The following is a 23451-nucleotide window of genomic DNA, read 5'->3' on the forward strand; positions in this document are numbered from 1 at the left end:
ATCGTGGCTTTCAAAAATGTTGTCGTCCATGGATAGAAAAAAACAGATTGAATTTGAAACTCAAAGTAAAGGAATAACTCCTTTGTTTTAGACTGTGTGTACCCTTTTCTTGAAGCAATGAATGCCACTGATTCCATGGGCAGGTTTCTGGAAAATTTCTAAAGGTTGCATTGTATGCAGCCCATTTTCCTTCCAACTTAATCTTAGTGAAAGATACTGCCCTGGTTGTCATTCATGATTCCTACTTCTCCCATCCCCTGCCACCTCTATCAATCACCAAGTCCAGATAACTCTTTCTCCTAAACATCTCTTGGGTCAACACACTCCTTTCCATATCCATTGCTACCATCATCTGTTGCCCAGACTTCTATAGTAGCCTCCTTACAAGGGTATCATCTCTCTCGCCACCAGCTGTCCTTCCAACACCTGTGTGTCAAGTGCGCAGTTGAATATAGGAGTGCATAGCTCAGAGGTGCAGCCCGGTAGAGGAAGAGGAGCCAGCAGGTGAGTTGCAGAAAGAGGGTCACTGAGGCAAGAGGGAAAACCAAAGACATGTGGTATTCCCAGAGCAGAAGATGGGCAGTTTTCATTGAGGACTGGTTAGAGGTTGAGGTGAAATACAAAACACAGAGCAGAGAGATCATGGGTGATTTTAAGAGGGAAGTTTCACAGGAGTCCTATGGGTAGAAGTAAAGCTGGAATAAACCATGAGAAGGAAAAAAGCGGAGGGTTTTTGTTTGTTTGTTTTACTGTATGTGAAAGAGAAATTGAGGAGCTGGAGGGGAATATTGGATGAGGGAATTGGGGTTTTGTTTGTGTGGTTTTTACCATGGAACATTCTATAGCATGTTTGTGCATTGATGGGGATGATCCAAAAACAAGCACGAATTGAAAATGCAGCAAAGAGAAGGGAATCCTTGAGAAGGTGCTGGGGTTAGGGTTCCAGAGCTCCAGATGGTAGATGGGCTTTTGTTGGAGAAGCTCTGCTTCCTCCATTGAAACAAGAGAAATGGAGGAGGTGGATGTGGATTCACAGATTAGGTGGGGAAGAGGATACATAAATTCTTATCTGATGGTTTCTATTTTTTAGTCACAAAGAACATTTTAAAAATCATGTTTAATTCATATTTGAGGAAGGTTTGAGAAGAGAAACTGTAGACGATATGAAATAATCTTTATGATATTGGAAAAGCTAATTTACCAGGCAACCATAAGAGGAGTGTTGAGTGTTTTGTTCAGGTTTTTGATCATGAATTTAAAGTGAAACTGGTCACCTATATTTTGTGTGTGTGTTTATCCTCCAGTAATATTCTAGTTTTAAAATGCAACTGTGGATAAACTGGACTCCATCAGGCATGTTTTGTTCCAAGCAAGTGTTGACAGACGAGAGAGGTATAAAGGAGGAGAGGAAATTTTCAAGGAGGTGATTATAAATTATAGACTATGTGATCTAAATGAATAAGAAAGAAAATAAAAAGAGGGGACTGACTGGTGGGTGATGAGAACATGGCTGATGGTTTGGGGATGTCAGTGAGGTTAAAAAATCATGAGGAGATCGGGTTTTCAGAAGCAGATTTGGAGGTGGTGCTGATTGCAGTAATAACCAGGTAGTGTGTGGTAATAAGACTAGATCGGCTGTAGTAAAGTGGAGGAAAAAGCAACTGGAGATGAGAAGGTCAAGGAGCTGAAAATCCAGAGTTTGGATGTCCTCTCATCTTGCACACATCTCAACGTTTTGTAGTTGTTGGTCTATCTTTCCAACAAGTATGTTACTCTCTGAAGGAAGGGACGACGTTTGTCTTGTCAGTACTTCCTCCCTAATGCCCAGCATGGTAGCTGACCCATAAAATACTCAATAAATATTTACTGAATGAATAAATAAGTCTATTATTTTAAAAAATTCTAAAAGTTATTCCTGAATTGAGAGGTGCATCCTGGGACACCACTGTCTCGACTCCTCATGGACCACTTTCTGTGAGCGGCCTTGTGGGTAATGACATTTACTGCTGCTGTGGATGCTGTGAGAAGCACTTCTGTTTAATTCTCCATGGTATTTAGTATAGGGGCTTGCTGAGGAAGTAACTCACTCCCTTACGCATTATTCCCTCCCTTAAGACCCACAAGGGAAATTTTTTCTAGGATTTCATTGCTAGGAAGACCTGTGACTCTCCTGAGTGAACAGACAGTTTGTGAGTCTCCTAAGCAAATATGTTTTCCTCTTTGCTCTGCCCATTACAGCCAGATGTGTGGCTGAGGCTCAACTTCAGCAAGTATGCAGGAAAATATGGTATCTGTTCGTTATGAATTATTTTACCCCTTGCTTTATCTGATTATCTTTTCCTGGTTTCCTCATCTTGGTGGTTTCTTCTCATGTTTTTGTTTCTATTCTGGAATCTTTCTTGAATATTTAATGCTAGAGTGTTTTCCCAAGGTTCAGCCAGATGAAGCTTTCTCTTGACCACTTCAACTGGTGCAAACTTCTGGTGATCATGTCGAAAGCAAGCCTGTTATAAACTATAATAGTGAAGATTCAGATTAGGTCCATTTATAAACAGTACGCGTTTCTGAGGCTTTATTGAGCTAATTTGAGTTAAGCTTAGAATTTCTACAATATATAATATTCAACGTGTCATCTGTCTTGGACAATACCAGGTACAAAATTGTTTACGAAAAAGTAAACACATTTCTGAAGATTTATCAGTTAAATCAGAGGCTCCTATCTGAGGCTTTATTAATTTAATTAAGGAATTTTATGAATTTTTGACATATATTTGCTTGATCAAATAATTTAAGAAGTGTAAAAAGAACTAAATCACGTCTAAAGACTCTGGGAGCCTTATAAGAAAGGCAAATGTGGTAGTAAAGCAGAGATCAAGATGACACATATGGACAGAGGCCACTGCGGGATGAGAAGAATAAATGGAAATGAGAAGACGAGTGAAACTCTATAGGACTAACCACATGGGAACACTGAACACAAAGATCTACACACTGTAAAGGGAATGAAAGGGAAAAACAGAGGAAACAGGTTACAGCTGTGAGCTTTGCAGTACACCATAGTGGAGAGTCTTTAAATACATTAAGCCCATTAAATACTGTCATTGTGGGAAACTGTATTCCAGAACACTCGTTGACACCTATTGTATTTTATAAGAGCTGCTTTCCTCAGATGGAGATGCGAAGCTGGCAGGACAGAGAAGGAGCGCAGCTCAGCAAGGGTGATCACACAGTGGGGCGGAGACCAGACCACTGCATGTATTTGTTGGGGACAGCTGAATGCTTCTTTCTCTAAAGTTTGATCACTAGTCTCATTAAGTGTTGTGTATGAGAAGAATGAGATTGTTAATTGTGTTTGCCGTGAAATACGTGAGTAAGCAAATAAAACACATTAACAATTTATCGACAACTGTAAAAATATTCCAGAATGATGTAACTTATGTTGGTACAGCTAGTTTTACATATTTTTGTAAACTACCTAAAATCCTTTTTTGGGAGAAGCTGGGTTATTCATTAAAGAATATAAAACAGGACTACATAAAGTCATATTGCCACTATTGATTTTAAAAAATGACTCTAGGGATGGAATGTTTATTATTAGTGTTATTAAAACTTCTAGTTATCATAGACTGTGAGCTTCTACTATGCTAAGCGATATGCTAGACAATTTTTGTGCATTTAATCCCCATAGCAATCTGATGATGGGTACAATCACTATTCCCATTCAAGCATTCAGCAAGTATTTATTGAGTTCCTTATATGTGCTGGCAACTTTTCTAGAGTGAGTGAGACAAAGACCTTGTTTTCTTGGACCTTCCCTACTAATGGAGGACAATGAACAAATACTAACAGAATATAGATAGTAATAAATGCCAGGAGGCATCTAAAGCTAGACGAGGGGATGGAGAGTGGCAGGAAGTACCATTTTTGAGTGGTCTAGAAGGGCTTCTCTCAGGAGAAGACATTTGAGAAGAGACTTGTATACAGTGAGAGAGTGAGTCATTTTATAAAAGAGGTATCAAACACTCAAAAAAGGCTAAGTAACCTGTCAAGGGTCACACAGAAAATGGCTGAGCTGATTTCAAGCCTGGGGTATCAAACTCTGGAAGCTTGGCTTTCAGCCATCTTACCTCATGCCTCAAAGTTCTGGGCTAATCTCACTGCAGGCCTCGAGGGCAGTTTTGAAGGTAGGATCTCAACTCCTAGAATTCCAGCTTCCCACTTCAGGGTTTGCCGCTCCCCGAGGCTCAGTGGCAGCCCTGCTCTGGCCACGGCCGTTTGGCGAGGCTACAGTTTCATGGCAAAAAGAGAAACAGATCTTTGATTAAAATCTATCGAAGAACAGCTGGGAATCTAATTTTCACAGTTTTGCTGTGTGAAAATTAGCAGGAGGGGAGTGTCCTTGGGAACTGCGTGTGCAGTGTTAGCGCTTCTAAAGCATTACCTGATGTACCTGCAGATGTTCACACGGCTTGAGGGAAATTCACATTAGGCCCTTGCCTGAGTCCTGTGAGATAAAGCTGATAGTAGTAGAAATACATTTCCCCCTTTAATCCCCTCTCGTTTATTTTCCCTGTCATGCTGTAGTCACTGCTGGAAGGACGTGCAAATACTCTGTCCCATTACACTTACCAGACCAGCTTTGCTCAACTAGAATCGCTGCAACCCTCCCTTCTCTCCCTGGAACCCTCAGCATGGATGGCAGATAGTCCCTGGCTGGTCCCATGGCACGGTGTGTATGGGCTGGGTTTAATCCCTCTCTTTCCCAGTCCAAGAATGGGAACTAGTAGTAGGTGCTTGTTCTTAAGAAGGAGGGAAGAGCATACTCTTGAGAGGAGCCTGGATCTGGGATAAATCCCGGAAGAAACCCTGGCACCTAGATGTGCAAAATAACAGTCTTCAAGTTGATGTAGATTTGAGTAAATCTCTGAAGTTTTTGGAGGTGTCACAGATGGACTCAGAAGAATTGTAACCTGTGCGCTCATTTGCACATTTATCGAGTACTTATTAAAAGCACCTTGGCTATGCACATCACAGTTCTTAATCCAGGAAATATAGAGAGCACACAGTCTCATGGGAGGGACAGACATGAAGAAGATCATCGCATGATGGTGTAAGACAGGCAGAAACGGGGTGACGTGGGAAAAACAAAGACTGACTTCGGTGGCGGGGGATCCCAAAAAAGATTCACAGAGAAAGTGCTCTTGGGGTTGGGCCTTGAAGGACGAGAAGAATTTGCCACGGGAGATAGAAAAGGAGGGTGATATTCTAAGGTAGAGGGGATAGCGTGTCCAAAGACACAGAATTCAGAAGTGACCTGGCTCCCTCGGGAAACAGCAAGCGGGCAGGAAGACGCTGCTGCAGGAACCGGTGGAGGGATGGCTAGAGAGGAAGCTGGGCCACATGAAGGGCCTTCGGTTCCCAGCCAGGGGTCCGGGGCCTTTTTCTCTCCCGTTGTGGAATGGAACCATATATTTTGGAACAGAGGGGACCTTAGAGAACATCTAGTTGATAAAGAAACTGAGACTCACATGGTGACTAGATTAAACTACGTACTTAAAAATAGAACATGATTTAAGAGTTCATTGCCAAATGAGCATCTCCTGGAGATTTTTGTTTTGATTGAACACGTATATTACTTATCAACATATTTTGTTTCTCAGGTATGCTCGTTTGCAAATGATGGACAATGTGTTGTTAGGGCTTCAGATTCTGACAGCCGTAAGAAGTTGGGTCTGTCAGTGCATTTACTGCACAGCATTAAGATTAATGCTTGGGACACGCACCCACACCATGCAGGTGGGAGTATAAATTGGAACAGCTCTTCTGAAGGGCAGTTTTGTACATCAAAGCAACTATGAAATCTGAACAGCATGACCTCAGATTCCTTTTTAAAGAATTTCTCCGAAGGGACTGGCCAGAAATGCGTCTAGAGTATATTCATTCGTTGTAGCATTGTTTATAATGTCAAAAAACTGGAGATAACCTACATTTTCTAATAAATTATGGTATAATGGAGTGCTCCGTCAGTATTTAAATGATTAAATAGAAATTTGTTTACATAAAAGTATATTCCTAAATGAAAAAATAGGTTACAGAATAGCATGTACAATGACCCTAATCTTGTAAAAATTAGATATGTAGTCTACTTATGTGTACATATGAAAAAAAGTCTGGAAAAATTTATACCAAGATGTTAATAGTGGTTATTACTGGGTGGTAGGATAATAGGCAATTCTTAATTTCTACTATTGGCTTACCCATATAACTTCTAGGTTTTTTGGTTTCACAATGAACAAGCATTACTTGATGACTTGCATAATAAAAAGTTACACATTATTTCCCCACATGTGTGCAGACTGATTGTTTGACTGTTTACCACACCTGTTTAAGATTCTTTGGTTGTTTCATCCAGGTCTGTTTGCCCAACAATTAGGGAAAATGAAAAAGAAGCTTGGGGACAGTATATTATGGCTGGAAAACTTCTGCCTGTGTAGGTTGTGTCTGAGATGGGAAAGATAAGCTAGGTTTATCTTCACTCCTTTTTGGAAAGCACAAATCTTTAGGTTAAGCATGGCTGGCCGACTTCCAGAATCCATTTCCTTAGCAACTGAGTAGCGTGATAAATTGGATAAATGCATCTGATATTTTTCAAATTGTCTATGTTGTGCAAAAGTCTCACCCGGACACCTGGATCCCCTTTCAAAAACTGTGATTTTTCATATTCTGCACATAGAGATGGAAATAATCTGGGGTTAAGCCAGTCCTCTTAGGGGGCATTGCTTATTTTGTTTTGTCCACTTATTTGGACTCTGGTGTTCAAGTGTGCATCGTCCAAATCTAGTGTCTGTTTCTAACACTTTTAGAAAGGATTCTGTACCTTGGGTTTTATGAAGATGGTAAATGTATTGTGGAGAATGAACTGAACCACCATTCAGTGTTCTTATGTATAGACTGCAAGCTGCAAAGGAAAGATATATAGCAGATTCTGCCCTTTTCTCTTTTCCCTCCTCCCTAAGGAACTTGGAGATAACTTTTTACTAGACTAGCTCTGGTCCAAGCTGGTTTCTTTTCTGCCTGTCTCATGTTGCTCTTATCTGAAAAGCTCCCATCTGCCCTGGGATATCTGCATCTTGCTCTTGCCTTTATTACAGAGTCTTTATTTATGGCAGAATAAAGGACTGATGTATCAACTGGTGTGAGTTTTCCAATTTTTTCTCCTCCTTCCCTGTTTCAGACGGGAAACAAGGTTGTTCTTATTTCTTTACCTTGGAAACTTTTGCAGGGCAGAGAGAAGAAGCTGCCTGAGGTCCAAAACTCTTCGAACATGTTTTAAAATCTTGAGCTCGTCACAGAAATGGTGTTGGGTGTTCTGGAGAAGAGAGATGCAGAGGGAGCGTCTCAAGGACAAGGTAAGAGCAGGGAAATCCCAGGTATTAAGAAGGTCTGGAGGCTGGTTAATCTGGAGAGCAGTTGGGACCCATGCCCTGCTCCCAGCAGAGCTCTGGGACGGGCAAGACTTCTGAGGTAAAGGTCACTGGAGCACCTGAGCAGGATGGGCATGGGCTCTCTGCTTTGAGCAGTCAGACTTCAAGGGATCATGTGGACATAAATCTTGAATACGACAGCGGAAATCATTAGAGAAATAAGGACTTGCCCCTACTTTCTGGGTTCCTTGTAAATCTTCCAAATACTGTAGGGGAAAGAAGCTGGAATAAAGTCTGAGAGGCATTGTATCTACAGCCCTGAATGACATGTGCTTTGAGGTATGCTTAAGCTGATGAGAAGAAAATGCGCTTTCTGGCCGTGCTGTCACTGGCTCTGAGTCCATCAGATGTACTTTTTAGAAGACCTTGTTTCCCTTCGATATTTCTCCAACATGCTGCCTATGGTTCGTAAGATTTCTGAGTTTTGTGGCTCTAAGAAGAGATGGATTAGACTGCTGCATTCCCTTTGTAAGGATGAGCAATTTGGGGGCCAGAAGCTGAATTTTTAAGGACTGTGGTTAGTAAGGAGGTTTGCATCCCTTTGTGTGAAAAAGTCACTTCCAGGTTGGAGCTAAGAATAGATAACCAATCTTTGTAGCTTCATGAGATTTCCTATTTCACATCATTGAACATCAGATCAGCCCTCTCCTCCGTAGCAGCTCCAGCTGTAATTGTTTCTCTATGCTTAGGAGCAGGTAATCCATCTTAGTTGCACTATTAAAAACTATGCCATTGATTATTTCTTGGTTTGTGTCATGGTTTCTGAGGCTGTGGTGATATAAAGTCACTGTAAGTTTGGATCTCTAATCGCTGTTGCTCATGCATCAAATGGGGCTGTTGATGCAGGCTGGAGCAATAAGGATGACACACGTGAAAATTAACACGGATGACAAGCTACGGATGACAAGCTGCGGATGAGCAATAGAGGCGGCAGCCCTGACCTCAGGTTTCTGACAGCCCAGTGGAAAAGTTAGAGCATGGTCACCAAGACCTGTAACACACAAATAACCTAAAACAAGGCAGGAATTAATAAAGGCCAGAATCAAGTTACAAGGCATTATGGGCATTTAAAAAAGAAGGGAGTGTTTGTTCCTGGATGAAGTATTTGTAGAACAGTTTTGAATGATGTGTAGGATTTGTGTAGGCAGAAGGGAAAAGGTAATTCATATGTCTATTTTTGGTGAAGTATTGCAACTAAACTCTGTGGATTTGGTTCTTAAGTCACAGGCTACACAATCCGCCATATGCCATATTTTTCAACCATATCTTAAACTTGAGTTTGGGGTAGATTGGAACAAGGTAAAATCATGTTTCATTTCCTTTTAGGAGAGCTTTAATTCCACTTCCTTTTTCCTTTTCTCTCCTTTTAACTGAAGATTTAACGGAGCGAATGGTGTAAATTCAGGCATTCTCCAGAGATGAGGGATGACTAGGGACGAGGGGAGGTTTGGGACCTCCTTTATCCCACACTGGCCCTCGCTATTCTGCCTGTGCTTAAGAGCAGTGTCGGAGTAGAGCAGAGGAGGAGATATTAAAGGGTCCATGTCTCCAGGTTGTTCAGATATAAATTGCTGGATACCAAACATGGGAAAGACTCGAGGCAGAATGAGCCAGCGAAATGTGGGGAACAGTGATCGACAGAAATGTGCTTTCCACGCACACATCGGATCATCAATGAGGCCATGGCGAAATGGAGAAGCACCTAGATAGGAAAGTTTTCAGATATAATAGTGACAAGTCCAGTTGTTGTATTACAATATAATTATAATAGCTAATATTTATTGAGCACTCACTTGCTGCCAAGCTCTTGACGTGCATTGTCTAATTTACTCCACATAACTATCCCATAAGAGAGATACAACTAACTGTTCTTCCTATTTTACAGATGAGGAAACCCAGGCAGAAAAGTTAAGACGATTGGCTAAGGTGGATTAGCTAGGAGCTAGTGGAGCATTTCAGTCTGGCTCTTGAGCCTCAAAGCATAATTCTTAGCCACACTGACTGTCTGATTTCAGGAGAGCAGAGACGGAGTGTGCAGAGAGAATTTCTGCTGGTGCTTCCAGCGTGCCGGTGGGTAATGGAGGTGTTGCTGGCTTTACTTGCATCATCAGAGATCATTTAAGGGACCTTATTAAAACAAAAGCAACGGTTGTACTCACAGAATTCATGTCTCTCATTTCCTCAGATGTTTTCTCTTTTATCCCCTGCCGTCAATCGGGTGGTGGCTAGATAGTGGCATTCTTGAAAAGCGTCAATAATGAATTAAAATAGCTTTTTGATGAGGGGCTTCCCGGGTGGCGCAGTGGTTGAGAATCTGCCTGCCAATGCAGGGGACACGGGTTCGAGCCCTGGTCTGGGAAGATCCCACATGCTGCGGAGCAACTGGGCCCGTGAGCCACAACTACTGAGCCTGCGCGTCTGGAGCCTGTGCTCCGCAACAAGAGAGGTCACGATAGTGAGAGGCCCGCGCACCGCGATGAAGAGTGGCCCCCTCTCGCCGCAACTAGAGAAAGCCCTCGCACAGAAACGAAGACCCAACACAGCCAAAAATAAATATAAATAAATAATTAATTAATTAAAAATGCAATAAAATTTTAAAAAAAGTGTAAGAGAGATGCTGAAGATTCAAATATAAATCCAGGTTAAAAAAAAATAGCTTTTGATGGAAAAACTATAAAAGAGCAACACTCTTAACAGCTCACCTGGAGTTGACTGAAGAGAGCAAATGAAACAAATTTGCAGCATGTTATATTTTGCTCGTTTCGTTTCTGAAAAATAAATAAGCCAATAAACTCTACTATTGAAGATTGCTGGCTGTGTATGTAGAGTTACAGGACTGTAATAATTATTCACCAATCAGGAAACATGAGCTTGCATTCCTAAATATGGCTTTGCTTCTCAGACACATATTTGTATAATTCCTTGGCTTCCTGTAGGAAGTGATGCTGATCCTATCTCTTATGTTCAATTGTTATTTACAAGTTCACAACCAGTTCTAGACTCTACCTCTAATACTAGAAAAGAGGAAACATTTCTAAGAGAACTTACAAATTTTCATCTCCAACAAAGTTGTGGCACAGATACATTGGAATTAATTGGATATTTAACCTTATGCCCTCCTGGAGTTGGCATGCACTATTTTCTAGGACCCCGGTGTAGTGGATCTGTTAAGGGCATATATAACCTTAAAAAAAAACACACAAAAAAACCCTTATTTATGTTTTGGTGAAAAGGTAACGCATGCACCCAGCACAAAATACAAAAGGTGTTAATCATATAGCTTGAAAATTAAGCGTCCCCCAGCCCCAGCCCCTGGCCACAGAGATTACTGTTTTCCTTTCTCATGTCACATGACATCTTGAGTCAGATAATTTGATATGAGAATAGTTTGACTTGACTGAAAAACAATTAAACTTTTTTCTTTAAAGAAATTACCAAATAATAGTCATGCACAAAGCATCACTGCACTCCTCACATCCTCCTTTAAAACCAGTTCTTTCTTTACCACAACTCTGCTGCTCACCCCATTAAGGGGGAGACAAGGGCAAAGGAGGGCGTAAGCGATACTGTGAGGCTCAGGGAGGGGCAAGAGCGATGGGGAGTCAAATCCAGGTAGGATGAGAGATGGAGTAAGAACCCGGACTGTGTGTTGTGCAGATTAACTTTTAAAATGCACCTGTTAAAACTCAAATCGTCTGGTTCATAATGTTGTGCTTTATGTAAGTAAAGCTTTAGTGACCGCCCTCAGGTGAGCTTGGAACCTGATTGGGATATTTGGTTAGTCAACACAACAGGAGTTCGTGATGTAGCCCTGATGGTGAGTAGGCAGGTGTTATACTCGTCCCAGCCTCTTGTCACCAGTGGGCTCGGGCTGCACCCACCCTTTAAGCAGCGTGAACGGGGGAGGTAGGAGGCTGTTGTCGGATGCGTTCCCAGAATTCCCTGAAGCTCTTCCATGCCCACAGGCTATGAATATTTTTGTAACATTTGCTCTTATCCTCCCTACCAAAAAAAAACCACCCCAAAACAGTTTACCATCACTTCTAGTTCTGATTCATTACAATGTAGCATAGAGGAAGTAAATATATATATTTATATATATACATAAATATATATATATAACCTTCACCCTAACCTTCACCCTAGCCCTAACCTATGTGTGTGTGTGTGTGAATATGTGTATATATATATATACATATACATATATATATATTTTATATATATATGTGTGTGTGTGTGTATATATATATATATATATATATATATATATATATGGCTCGTTGCCTTTTCCAGCAGGACAAGAGAAGATGGAAGTATAGGTAGGGGACTAGCACAAGCCAAGGCATGGAGAAGTGACACCCCTGTGTTTGGGTGATGGGCAGTGGAGGCTGTGGCTAGAGTGTGGGTGAGGAGCACAGAGTGGCCCATGTCTCTAGAGGAAGCTTGGGCTGCATTATGCACGGCCTTGTATGACATGAGGAGCCTTGGGCCATTTGAATTCACAGAGTGGTCACGGTTCAGAATGACCTCTTTGGTCACAGCGTGGAGGGTGGCTTGGAGAGAGAAACCAGAGTTGTCAGTTTCTACCATGCATCCTGGCTAGCAGTCCTAAATGCTACTGTACCAACAATGCAGGAATATGCTTAAAGCAAATCCTTCATCATATCCTCACCAGAGACATGAGGAATCTGAAAGCCAATTGTTGTCTTATGTATCGGGCTTTGCGAGAAGTGTATCCAGCCATCTGGCTCACTCTTTGGACACTAGCTGGTTTCATTACCATCTGTTTGGGGGTTGGAACTCAGATACTTTGGCCTTCTCCATCATGTCTCAGTTGTTTATGTTTTTCAGATCCCTGAGTTAAGAACTTAAGTTAATCTCTGTGATTGGGCAGGTCAAGATTGTCAGTTTTCAGGTGGATGTACCATGTCCCAAATAGGCTGGAAACATGCTTGTGCAATAATGTAGGCACAACAGCAATGGCAAAGGCCAAGGTGAGATTTCCAGTATTGGAGCTTGGCAGCATAGCTAACTCACTCCTTCAGAGCTGTGCTCGTGTGACCCAGCCCCACCCAGCAGGGCATGTGAGGACGGTGGGCCATGGACATGGCTGAGTGGTTCCTTAATGGTGAGTACAGGTGGGTGATATGGAGTGATGAGGAGAAATGCTAGGAGAACATGCTCCAGAAGAATTTCAAGAGGAGCAACACAAATAAAAAATGATGAGTGAGAAGCTATAAGAGCACAGTAAGCCAGCTCGCAGCACTCAGTGTGGCCCATCAAACTAACTACAAACATCTCCGGATGACCTACTGTGTGCTCGATACACAAGACAGAGGTGGGGGAGAGTAAGATATGCTTTCTGCCGTCAAGCATCTCTCCATCTTAGGGGGAAGCAGAATAGGTGGTGGATACATGAGATGGTTTCTCCCTCAGAGCTTCCAGAAAGAAACAATCGTACCAACACCTTGATTTTGGACTTCTGGCCTCCTGAACTTTGAGACAATAAATTTCTGTTGTTTTAAGCACCTACTTTATGGTAATTTGTTACCATAGGAAACTAATATATAGATAAACTCAGCAGTGGCACAGCCTCATTTCCCAGTAGAAATCAGGGTCTGACGTCCCACTGAGAAAAGGTTAGAATGTTCGCGATGCCAGGCACATGACAGCTTTGCATGCGTGGGCCCTGTGGAGGACCAGAGAAGGAGAAAAAAGGCTTCGATATGAGGCTTCCAAGGGGACAACACAAACAGAATTCAATGGCAAACAGCACATTGAAAATAAGTGCTACATATATGGTAGGAAAATAAGGGTTAATTTCCTTATATGAAAAGCTGCTATCAAAAAATTAATAAGGAAAAGATAAACACCCTTTAGAAAAGTCAGGAAAGTTGAGAAATAATATACAAAGGAAAAATGGCAAATGACTAATGTATCACCACCTGGATGACCTGGGCTCATTGTGCATCCTGCCTCCTCTTAAACTGGTACTCAAGATTTGCTCTTTCCAGTGTGTCCCAAAGATGCACGTTCAGGACCCGGCTTGTGAAGACCAGAGAGAAGGCTTATTTCAGGCCAGATGAAGTAAAGGTGGGCACTGCACAGCTTGCTGCATCAGCAGGAGAGATGCTGCAGCACAGAAATGGTTGCAAACCTGGAGCAAAGGGTGTTGTGAAGTAGGAAAGCGTCATTAATTGATGAATCAACACGCAAGCATTTGTGGAAAACCTGTTTGGCTCCAGCACTGTCCTGTGTCTTGTGGGGAGCACGAGAACACCACGCTTTGCCCCAACCCCCCACCCCACCACGGAGGAGAAAAGACCGAGGGATAAGAAATAACAGGACAGCAAACCAAGGAGGAATGAATTCTTTGGCCTAGATTATATGAGTGGTTTCCAGTTCTGGCGGCACATTAGAATCCCTGGAGAGCTTTTTAAAAATACAGATGCCTACTGGAATGTTCATAGCAGCACTGCTTGTAAGCGCTCCAAACTGGAGGCTATCCAAATGCACATCAACAATAGTGTGGATAAATAATTATGGATTATTCGAGTAATAGAGTACCGCTTAGCAATGAGAATGAAAGATCGACAACTACATGCAACAACGTGGATAAGTCTCTTTAGTGTAATGTTGAGTGAAAGGAACCAGATAAAAAAGTGTCATGCTTAAGTGGACCATTGCAATGTAAGTTGCTAACAATAGGAAAAACTGGGTGTGGGGTACACTCGAACTCTCTGTACCGTCTATGCTTTTTTTTTTTTTGCAAATCTGAACTGTTCTGAAATTTAGAAGTTTATTTAAATATAAAAGTCATACTGTATGGTTCTGTTAACGTCAAATACAAAGACAAACAAAATTCATCCTAAGCTATTAGAAGTCAGGAAAGTGCTTACCCTAGGAAGAGTGTGTCTGGAAGGGTACATGAGGGGACATTGGGGTGGTGGTAACATTCTGTGTCTTGATCCGTGTGTTGGTTACATGGGCGTGTTCCACTGTGAATACGTATCAAGCTAAACACTCATGTGCACTTTCTGTATGTAATATTTTATATCAATAAAATGTTAAAAGCTGTGCCGATCCTACCTAGACTGATTAAATCAGATTTCTTAGAGGAGGGCCTGGGCATTAGTATTCTTTAAAAGCTCCCTGGATTATTCTCATGTGCATCCAGGATGGAGAACCATTGCTATTTGTCCTGTGGGCAGTGAGAGGAGCCAGAAACCAGTACAGAGTGGAGTCATGGGTGCAAACTTCCCAGAGAAGGCAGAACACGTGTGGATTCTTAAAGGCTGGGAGGGATTGATGAGGCCAGCGGGGCTCCACTATAAATGAGCATTTCAAGCCCAGGAAACATTCAATTTCCAATTCTCCTTTTTCTGTTTTTCTGGCGGTGGCTACACTTTTGCTTAGAAACTTGATTTCCCATCTTAAATGCTCTTGTCATGTGTTGACCCCTTAGGTTCGAGAGCTGTGAACAGGGTCTCACTGGGTTTCACGCAAATGGAATTAAGAAGCAATTAGTCTTGTGTACCTTAAACACTATATTTTATCTAATTTGTACTCGCTTGTATTTCTGCTCAAGCCTCAGTAAGCCCTCAAGAAAGCATGCTTATAATAAATGACTGGCAAAACAAGCCTCAGCATTTACGTTGGATCACAGACGCACTCCCTATGGTGTTAGTAATCAACTGCTAAGACATAACACGTTTAAGTGTACAAAACTGGGGAAGGGAGACTTCTTCGGGGCAAGGTGTGATGGATTCCTGGCTTATGCAGGAACTTATGTCTGAGTGTATGCCAATGCTGATGATTAATATTAGTCCAGAGAGTCCAGTGGACTCTCTGATAAGTTTCTTACTTGTAAGGGAGACAGGATCTGTATGGAATATTCACTAAGAGCATTTGTGAACTTACTGTGCTGTTCTGTTCCGATAGCCATTACTTCCTTGGACTCATTCTAGGTAATTAATGATGGTAACAGCCGGCCCTTTTTGAGTGCTTACATCACGCCAGGCACTTTGCCAAGCCCTTTCCATGAATTATCTCATTTAATCCTCCCTTCAGTCTTATGAATCCCTCCTTGACAGATGAGAAATCTAATGCCCAGGATGAATAGTTTACCCAAGGTCCCACCACCTGTCAGAAGCAGAGCCAGTTATGTCAAAGCAGTTGACTTCCAGACCATGCTTTTAACCACGGTGTGATACTGCCTACAGGTGTCCTGCAACGTTGGGATGATGGAACCCTGTAACAATTTGTCCTTAAAGCCCTTCCCTCCGCTCCTTCCCACCTCACCGTAAGTCTCACGATTTGTCACCTTGCCCTTTCTTCTCCCTCTGACTTTCTTTTTCCCCCTCCTGGTACTTGCATTTATTCTGGAGAGCTGTTTCTCTGCCGCCCACTTCTCATCTCCAGAAGAGTGGATGATAAATTAAATCACGCTAAGACATTTGGGATTTGCTGAGTAATTTCCCTTGAAGAGAAACTCCACCAGGAGGACAGTGCTTACCATCCGTGAGTGCTTATGAAGCTAAGCGATGATGTAAGCTAGCCCAGGGGACAAAACCCGCAGCCTGCTGGCCAGATCCTGTTTTGGTAAATAAAGTTTTACGGGAACACAGCTGCGCCCCTTCGTGTATTTCTTATCTGTGGTTGCTTTGGTGCTACAGTGGCAAGGTTAGGGTATTAGGACAGATGGTATGGACCACATAGCAAGCCTAAAATATTTGCTCTCTGGGCCTTCTAGAGAAACTTTGCCCATCCCAGGGACGCTACGGAAAGGCTCTACTGCAGAGCATGGTGCATAGGCGCTTTATAAGTGGCAATTTCCTCTTCCGCAGGTTTCTGGTGTCTTCCTCTGGTGAATTCCGGGCAGGAGGAGCGTTCCGAAATCACATCACATGGGTCACTGCTGCCCCTGCCCATTCAGGACAGGCATTGGCAGCCACAGTCCTCGCTGAATACTCATCTGTACTTCGGCAAGTGAAGGAGTGACAAGCGTCCTCACAGAAACAAAATGATGTATTATTCATTTTTCAGAGAGTGTTTCCTGGAGTGCAAGCAGCAGGAAAGCCCCAGCTGGGGTGGAAGCAGCCTGAGATCAGGAAGCATCATCTCCGTGCCAGGACCAGTGAGCTGGACTACGGGATTGATGCCTCAGCGCCACAGATACAGGACAGTTATGTGTCCTGATAGCTGCTGCCTTATCAGATAAAAGGAGACAGTTATTTTCTCTTTCAGATTGTGTTTAAAATCTCAAAAACTGAAACTAGTCTTGAAACACTTCAAGTTAACTGCTTGTCTGCTTCCTTATTATATATTTTTTTAAGGACCACTTTCCATCATGCCATCCTTGTTTTCCACTGGTTAGCGGCAGGGGTGGCCCGGGGCTGTTGTAGACAGTATCAAATGGCCAGGCTGCACAGATACTGCTTCTAGCTCCAGTCAAGGAAGCCATTCAATTCAATTTCCCAGTTTCTCCATGAATTCTAATTTCTTTAATTTGGGGAAGTGTTTTTTTTTTTTTTTTAACATCTTTTTTGGAGTATAATTGCTTTACAATGGTGTGTTAGTTTCTGCTTTATAACAAAGTGAATCAGCTATACATATACATATATCCCCATATCCCCTCCCTCTTGCATCTCCCTCCCACCCTCCCTATCCCACCCCTCTAGGTGGTCACAAAGCACCGAGCTGATCTCCCTGTGCTATGTGGCTGCTTCCCTCTATCTATTTTACATTTGGTGGTGTATATATGTCCATGCCACTCTCTCACTTCGTCCCAGCTTACCCTTCCCCTCCCCATGTCCTCAAGTCCATTCTCTATGTCTGCGTCTTTATTCCTGTCCTGCCCCTAGGTTCTTCAGAACTTTTTTTTTTTTTTTTAGATTCCATATATATATGTTAGCATACGATATTTGTTTTTCTCTTTCTGACTGACTTCACTTTGTATGACAGACTCTAGGTCCATCCACCTCACTGCAGATAACTCAATTTCGTTTCTTTCTATGGCTGAGTAATATTCCATTGTGAATATGTGCCACACCTTCTTTATCCATCCATCTGTCGATGGACACTTAGGTTGCCTCCATGGAAGTGGGGGTTTTGCATTTGTGGACCATTGTCTCCAGGAGCTGTATTTCCCATTCTAGGGATACCCATGTACCTGGATCTAATACTTTCTCCTGGATAACTTAGAAGGTCTTACCTTCTTAATAGGTCACACATGATTAGATATTCTCCATCGTGCCTCTCAGCACTCTCAGTAAGATCTAGTCTCTGTGAGGTTGGTAGAGTGATGGAGATTTGAATTAATATGAAATTTACCCTATTGTCTTAGCCTGGCTTCCGCAGAAGCCCAGGCTTACTGGAACAACATAATTCCAGGGAGCAGGAGTGAGGGCAGAGGGCAGTGAGGCAGGAGGGGTGAGGCGGGGATGGACTGTAGAGCCAGCCTGCCCTAAGTTGCTTCATCTCATGAGGCCATTTTCTAAGAAGAGGTGTAAATTGGATCTCGGGACAGTTGACCCTGAGACGAGAGAGAGAGAGAGAGAGCGAAGAGTTTATCCCCCAGCTTCTGTCTTCCCCACCAGTGCTTGCCTAAAAGGTTGACTCCATGGGTTCTTAATGCCCCTGTGCATCCTGGCTGCATGCGCGGGCCCTGAGTAGGGTCCTGAGAAGTCCCAGGGCTCCTGGTCATGCGTGTAGCCACTTGGCCAGGCCCTGCCATGCCCCTTAGTGCTCCCGATTTCCCTGTGCACCCTGGCTTTCTAGGCAAGCACCACCTGTAGCTCTCTGCTTTCTTGGGTTGAGGAGCAGGCCCCACCCACACACCAGGGAGTTAACGTCCCAGAGAGCCTGAGAGTTGCTGGTGGCTAAATACGCTAGCATCCTTGTCCTTGGGTGAACCAACGATGAAGCCTGTGCTGCATGTTATTCCAGAGGCTTCCAGTGGTTGAGCCTCAGTTACCACTGCAATCACCTGCTCATTACCACACCCTTTATCGGCTTTCTTCTCCCATCTCACTCCCGGACTCCCCTTTCAGTGTTCCAAGGAGCATCTCTGTATCCCTATCTCAGAGTCGGCTCCTAGGAGAACCCAGCAGAAGACCACAGAGAGGCGCTCAAGGAGGTGAGAGGCCCGGGACATGGGCACGCGACAGGTGCTGCTCTACTGCACCTGGGCGAGTGCTCCAGCTGCAGTGACAGCTGGGGCAGGAGTCAGGGGAGGCCGAGAGGATCTGAGGTGGTGCAGCAGGTGTCCAATGGGCATGTGCCATCTGGCAAGAAGGGTTACAGTTCATTGATTTGAAGCAGGCCCTGGGTATTTACCGTGTGTGGAGACCGCACTGAGCACTGCCTGGGGCTCAATGCACTTAAGGCTCAGCATTGGGAAGCAGGCACCGTTTTCATTGCCCACATTTTACGAATGAGAGAACAAGCTTAGAAGGATGATGTAAACTGCCTAAGGTAACACAGCAAGAAAAGGGCAAAGGCAGGACTTAAAACCCGAGGCAATCTGCCTCCAGAGCCTGTCCCTGTTAACGGTTAAGGATGATGCATCTTAACCATTACTTTTTGCAGGTTTACCGTGACCCGATTTAATTTTAGGGGACAGAGCCATTCAGGCATCCTGTTCCATTGACCTCCTACCAGACTCAGTTCCTTAGTTGAGTGTGTGAGTGTGTGTGTGTGTGTGTGTGTGTGTGTGTGTGTGTGTGTGTGTGTGTGTGTGTGTGTGTGCATTGGGTGGTGGGAGCATGGGAGCTGGGGGTTAAAATGTAGAGACCGCTTTCCCCACAGTGTTACCCAGAGAAATAACCTCCCACTCTTTGCAATCCAAGCAGAAGCTGGTCTGAGTCTTGTGTCTGGGTTTGGGTCCTTTTCCAAGACCAGAGGCTGTTTCTAAATTAGACTCTAACTTGCCAGCAAATAGCACAAAACAAAACAACTTTTTTGATGATTTAAGTGTAAGTAAGTCAGAGGCAGGGAGATTAACTTTTCCCTCAAATACACAGGGGTTAAAAAAAATTATAGTCTCCAGAGAGGCTGGCTCCTTGAGGACTGAGTTTTTGCCAAGTCAGCACTGAATGTGCTGAAAAGAGTTTGTGACTCTCTGAAAACCCCAAGCGCCACTGGCTTCCTTGCCTTAGCTACTTGCTGAACCCAGGAGAAGTTCATCTTCCTAAATCCTCACTGTCTGTCAGAACTGAGAGCCCATTTCTGTGCAAGTGATTCATTGTTATAATTTGTGCCACCTCTTCACAGACTCAGGGACTTTTCATTTTTTACATCGATTCCTGTGTAGTATTTCAGCAAGTCTCTTTTTCTCCCCTGCCTCCCTCTTGCGCCTCCACCGTCTCTCTGCCAACAGATTCAAAACAGGAGTTCGCGACAGGGCTTTCTTTGAGTCTAACCCCGAATCTCACTTTGCCTTTGGCCGTATATTTCTGACAGGTGCAGAGCAGGCAAGAGAAATGACAGCATCGTGCAGAATGCAAGCAAAAATAGTACTGTGCATCATCATATTTTCTGCTGGTGTCCCTTTGGGTTACCATGAAGTCACCTATTGGGACAGTTTTTGTTCTTTTACTGAAACAAAGGAGTCACTGTGGACATCATTCATCCCCCAACTCCACGTTTAAGAACACAAAAATTAGAATAGGATTAGAATGATTTTGACTCTCTATGTTCCTTCCATTCCAAGGTTTGGGGTAACAATGTATCCCCCACTGTAGGGTGGCTACAGAAGTGACAGGGCGGGAAGTCCATCGAGGTGTCCCTGAATATTAGCCACAGAGGGTAGCGGGACCGCTTTTAGAAGGAGCAAACCAGCTGATCGCTGTGAACACAGCACAAAGTGGACCAGCTTGCCTCAATTTACTCAATTGCAGGCAATTCTAGTTCCAAGGTGGGTGAGATGAACAACCTAGAGCCAGGAAAATAAACCTCTTCTCTTTGCATCGTAAAACCAATGAATACGGTTTCCAAACCTGAGCCACTGGCACTTGCCAATTCCTTTGCGTTTGGCGTGGGTTTTAATGGGCACCAGAGTGTAGTTGTCTCTCACAAGCTTTTTGCAGAGTATCCAGACAATGCCTCAGGAGAACTCCACTTGGAAAACCTACGGCGTCCCCACCTGCAACATTCCAGAGAGCTTGTCCACTCAGACGCTTTTTGTTCAGTGGCTCCTGGAAGACTGTTAGATCTGAGTGTGGAACAAATTCCAGGGACCATGCACATCAACTTGTCAAATGTTCTGTTGGGTTGGTGGCATACTCTGGCATCGAATTGTGCCCATTTAATGGCCTGCGTGCAGTTCATGAACTGCAGATTCTGAAGTGCAGGCTGCTCTGACACTGAGCAGCCCGCAGGGAAGCCATGGTAAAGTTGAACAGCAGATGGAAAACTCCACCGAACCTTTTATTGGCCATATGTCACTTCTGAGTGTTGGCCAACAAACTAAATTTGCAGCTAATATATAGTGATTTAAATAGCAGAAAGAGCAGCTGCACTTTGATTTCTGATGCCTTTCCTCCAGGCTTCCCCAGCTCACTGGAGTTTCTTGAGCTACTTTCCTTAACCCTGCGCGATCGCTCTGAATCTTCACCAGGTGGCACCATCTTCGGAGCTATGCTGTTGGCTGCATCCAGCTTAGCTGATGTATCCCTCTGCTCTTTCTTCCTTGCGGGCAGTTTTCTAACTTTTTTGTGATGATGCTTATTTTTTAAATTTCATCAGAAAATGCTACAAAGCACAAGACTCAAGTATTTTTATACTTCTGCCTGCTTGGCTGTTTCTCTTCTTTTCTCAAGTCCCTCTGATTACAGGGCCCATTGCATTCTCTTTCGGAGCGCCTAGGCTGGTCATCCGCTGAGGCTGCAGGGCTAGTCCTTGGAGTAGACTGTGGGAGGGCAGCTCGTTCTGATTTATGAGGACATGACCTGGGATGGAGCTTCTCTGGAAACATTCAGCTCTCTTACTGTCAGAATCATCTAGAAGGAAATGATTGCTAGCAGGAATAAGGAGAAGAGGCCATCTCTTGGCTGTTTAGTCTCTCTGGCTCTTCTACCCCATGCAGTGGAAGTGCCAAGTCTCTACTCCCAGCTGTGGGCATGCTAAGCTGGTTTAGTTCTTGAAGCCTCACGGAAGGAGGCTCCTTGTTATAAGCTGAGGGTTATACAGTTGTTTCTGGGGTCAGGGTGCTGGAAACTGACAGGAAAGGAGTGGGAGAACAAAACCAATTTAAACTTGCATGACTGCCACCCACTAACCCAATAACTCCATTTAGGAATATAAGATCGCCGAAGCTGTACGACCATAAAATGGCTCTATAGTTGTCACTCTAATGAACTGCAACTCAGGTCTCTATATGAATTCCTGCAAAACTCAGCCACCTCCCTAATGTTATTCAAAAGACTTTGAATAGCACTGTGAATAAAAATTATAACTGACTACATCAAACTCAATGATTTCTATAACATCTGGAGCAAAGCACATTAAATGGGGAGTAAAATGCACATTCATCATGGGTGTTTGGATTTGTTTTCTATTTTTACAGAGAGAGGAAGTAAGAAATATCTTTCCTACAGGGATTTTTAGTTATCTGTTCCTGTGCTAAACTGGACACCTCACAGAAGAATTATAGCCTTGATTTCTGTGTTTATAGGTTGATACTCTTTTTAGGTCTGATTAAGACTTTGTCCTGCAGGAACTTCACTTTGGGGAATTTATTCTACAGAAAGAACTGCTGTGTGAAACAACATATGTACATGGTTAACCATCCTAGCATTATTTATGGAAGTGGGAGATTGGAAACAACCCAAATGTTCATCAATGGTGAAGAGATTAAATTATAATATATCCACACACTGGAATGCAGCTGTATAAAAGAACGAAGATACTCTGTATATACAGAGATGGAAGGAACTCCAGGACGCTTGTTAGGAAAAGTCAGATACAGAATACAGTGTACAAAATGAACTGCATTTTAATCCATGTAATATTTGTATATGCATAAAGAAAGTTTAGAAGAATACATAAGAAAGAAGGCTACTGGGAGAGCAAGAACAGAGCTCATAGGAGGGAATAAACCACTCATTTATTTATTTATTTTAATTGAATATATTTGACATATAACATTGTGCAACTTTAAAGTGTACAAAATGTTGCTTTGATACATTAATATATTGTAATACGGTTGCCACTGTATCGATATTTATCACAATACATAATTATAGGACACTATTGTTGTCTATATTTATTCTACAGTACATTAGATAACTATGGCTTATCTACTACTCCTTGCAAGTTTGTACCCTTAAGCAACATCAATTTTATCCCCCCACTCTCCAGTAACCACCACTTTACTCTCTATTTTTCATGAGTTTGACTATTAGATTCTGCATCTAAGTGATACCATACGGTACTTGTCTTTCTCTAACTCACCTCACTTAGCATAATGTGCTCAGGGTCGAAATGGCAGGATATCCTCCTCTCTCATGGCTTAATAATATTCCATTTTATATATATCTCACATCTTTTTTATCCATCCATCCATTGATAAGCATTTAGGTTGTTTCCATATCTTGGCTATCGTGAAAAATGTTGCAATAAACATGAAAGTGCATATATCCCTTTGAAATCCTGTTTTCGTTTCTTCTGGGTATATAACCAGTAGCCACTCACTTCTTAATCTCCTGGAATCTGGCTTTTGTATCCACTGTTCTGAAGGAAATTTTCCTTACTGACTCCCCTATAATGTCCTAAATGCCAAACTCTCAACCTCCTTAATGTCACTGCCCACTGTTGACCATACACTCTTCCAGAATGAAGTAACTCCAGTGTAGTTGAATCAGAGATTCTGCCACTCCTTAGCTTTGTGTGCATGGGAATGCCACTTAACCTTTATGAACCTCAGCAGATACAGAGAGGAAAGAAGGAGGGAGCTAGTATGTCTGAG

The 23451-nt window shown here is 43.0% G+C and overlaps 1 protein-coding gene across 1 annotated transcript in view; it reads left to right on the forward strand.

The window, feature by feature from the left end:
• MYEF2 (myelin expression factor 2) overlaps window positions 1–23133 on the forward strand; it is a 79067-nt gene extending 55934 nt beyond the window's left edge. The window contains exons 22-23 of the mRNA XM_082449119.1: window positions 7283–7409; window positions 16331–23133. The gene's annotated coding sequence lies outside the window, so the exon portion shown is untranslated. The remainder of the gene's footprint in view (window positions 1–7282; window positions 7410–16330) is intronic.
• Window positions 23134–23451: the final 318 nt, after the last annotated feature.

The sequence above is a fragment of the Balaenoptera physalus genome (genome assembly GCF_965194825.1).
Source record: "Balaenoptera physalus genome assembly, chromosome: 2".
Taxonomy (NCBI): domain Eukaryota; kingdom Metazoa; phylum Chordata; class Mammalia; order Artiodactyla; family Balaenopteridae; genus Balaenoptera; species Balaenoptera physalus.